We start from the raw sequence: 2,861 nt of genomic DNA, 5'->3' as shown, positions 1-2,861 counted from the left end.
GAGAGAGAGAGAGAGAGAGAGAGAGAGAGAGAGTGTGTTGGAGGGCAGGGAAAACCCAGAGGGGGACTTTGGGAGCTGTTATTGGGGCCCCCCTCCTCCCTGGCCTATCTCAGTTTCTTGCACCCCCACTTGTCCTCTCTAGCCCACACTTTAGCCTCTAGGCTCCCTCCCTTCTTCTTTTCCCCCCATCAGCTTGGCCTTAGCTCATTGCTCCTGGGAAACTCATTAAGCTCCCACAGGGGCTATAAATCAGCTTCTTTCTCCAATTGAGCGTTTTATTTCCTCTTTATTCAATTTCCCCTGGCTGCAGCCCATCCCTCTAGCTCCTATCCCTGCAGGAGGCTGCCAACCCTCACCCCCAGCCTCTACCCTGGCCCCTAGCCTCAACCTTGCTTCACTCAGAGTCAGCTCCACCACTCCGGCCCCAGCCCCCCATCTCAGCCTTTGCTTCATTCATCCTCAGACCTTCATTTATTGTCCCATCTCCACCCCCTCACCCCAACCTCAGGCCTCCCAGCCCCCAACCACAGAGCAGAGAGGAGTCTGTCTTAAGGAAGGCTGCACATTTCCCAAGTCCTAGATGTGAGTCCCACCTAGAGAAGGGGAAAATTGGGGGAGGTAAAGGCCTTCCCAATGAAGTGTCCCCAAAGGAAGCTGCCAGAGACCCTGAGACTCTGGGAACACATTTCATAGGCTACAGAGAAGTGGGCTCAGACCCAAGAGATGTCACCTCTGCCAGAACCCATCTCTTCTCGGTTCTAGCTTCCTCCTTGAGAAATCCAGGAACCTGTACTTGTTTGAGCTCAGTGTTTGAGCATGTGGGTTTTGTGTGCGTGCATTTGAAGTGTAGTGTGCCAGTGTGTGTCTGTGTTCATGTCCACTTGCATCGGTATCAATATGTGCATGTATCTTTATGAATGTGTGTGACTCTGTGGGTGTCCATAGCAGGTCAGAAGAGCAGCAACAGGGTTTCCTCAAGAGCTGACAGAGAAAAAAAAAAAGAATAACATATAGGGTCAGTTAGGTGGCACAGTGAATAGACCACTGACCCTGGAATCAAAAGGACCTGAGACAAAATCCAGCCTTGGACACTTGATACTTACTAGCTGTATGACCTTGGGCGAGTCACTTAACCCCAATTTCCCTGCATTCCCCCCTCCAAAAAAAAAGAGTAACATAGAACCGAAGTTGCTTTAACCTCAATATTTAAGTGCACTTATACAACATAACTACCTTGAGAAAAACAGGGAAAATTTTTTTTGCCAGTTATAATTTTTACTCAGCTTGCTTATGTCATAAAATAATTTCTCTTGTGTTTTAAAAATATCAAATTAGAAATAAAAAAACAATTCTGATTTCAGTAACAGTAAGCATAAACCATAAAAAAAAAAGAGCTGACAGAGAATAGGCAATATAGACAGCCTCAGTCTGGCTTCGGTGGCTCTGAAGAGCCTGAGGGTGTCACAGGAGGAGGGCCATTGTGGAGGACCTGGGAAGCTCAGGACCTGGACTGGGAATGTGTTTGAGAAAAGCTATGATGGGGGGGATATGGCCAGGGATGGAGCAAAGGATGGGAATGGAGATGTGGATGGGGGTGGGCAGGAGTCACTGATGGAGATGGTGATGGAATGAGAGTGATATGGGAATGGAGGCTGGGATGGGGATGGAAATGGGGCCAGGGATAGGAATGAGGATGGAGATTTGGGAGGAGTGAGGAGTGGGAATGGAGATGGGAATGGGAATAGAATGGGGATGGAGATGAGCATGAGAATGGGAATGGATGCCGGATGAAGGTAGGTATAGAGATGGGTGAGGATAAGCCTGAGATATCTCCCGAGCATTGCTTCCCTGGTAACTTCCACTGACCTAGGGATCCCAGTCACACCCCTGGCCAGTATGCCCTTGGCAGCATTAAACAGACCTGGGATTTTCTCCTAGCAGAAGGTCAAGAGGGCCCCAGCCTTCTCTAGCCACCATCTCCTGCTCTGCCTGGCTTTGACACAGGAAGGGAGACCGGTGCTCCATGCTAAGGACTATGTAAATCATAGAAGGGATGGGGAGGGAAGTGGGCCCTGGGAGAAGCTAATTTTAGCCCTAGTGACATTCCCCCTTCCCCTGGCCCCGGCCCCTGGCCTCCCTCTTTTGTTCCAAACAGCCCCATTTTGTTTGCAGTTCAAAAGCCTGGTTCCCTCCCTTCTCCCTCCTCCTATACCAGGCCTGGCTAAACCATGACACAAGAGCCCTGTTTATTAATTCCTGCAGGGCCAAATTTTTTCACTGAGGAGTCACTTGCTTCAATTCAAATTCAGCAAGAAGAGATCTCCAAGCACTGAGCTGGGCTCCCCCCTTGGAAGAGAGGGACTGGACTAGGATTATCCCTCTTAGAAAAGGGCAGGAAAGAAGAAGAGAAGGCAGGTTTGGTGAGTGTAGGATCGGGCTGCACTGAGGAGGCATAGGTCAATAGAAAGAGCATTGGATTTGGGGTCAGAGGACCCGAGTTCAAATCTTGATTTTGCCCCTTATTACCTGTGTGATCTTGGGGAAATCACTTCATCTCCAAAGGCCTCAATTTTACCATCTGTAAAAGGAAAGAGTTGGGGGCGAGTTGGCATCTATGATCCTAAATTCCCTCAAAACACTAAATCTGTAATCCTGTGAGTCAGATACTAAAGGTCAGTACATATACAGAGACTCAGGAGAAAGTATTGACTCAGAATGGCAACCAAGGAGAGACCTTCATATGTCCTCGTGCACCCCCCACACCCCGCAGATGCTATCACAGGGAAATGAAGTCTCCTTGAGGAAGGAAATGGAAGAAGTCAGGCCTTTGGGGTGGGGGATATCCTTGGCACACCCAGAAG

The sequence above is a fragment of the Petaurus breviceps genome, unplaced genomic scaffold (genome assembly GCF_028583685.1).
Source record: "Petaurus breviceps papuanus isolate PSGF00001 unplaced genomic scaffold, PetGlider_PUasm1.0 172, whole genome shotgun sequence".
In the NCBI taxonomy this organism is placed as follows: Eukaryota; Metazoa; Chordata; class Mammalia; order Diprotodontia; family Petauridae; genus Petaurus; species Petaurus breviceps.
The sequence above is the reverse complement of the archived record's forward strand: the minus strand, read 5'-3'. Positions refer to the sequence as shown.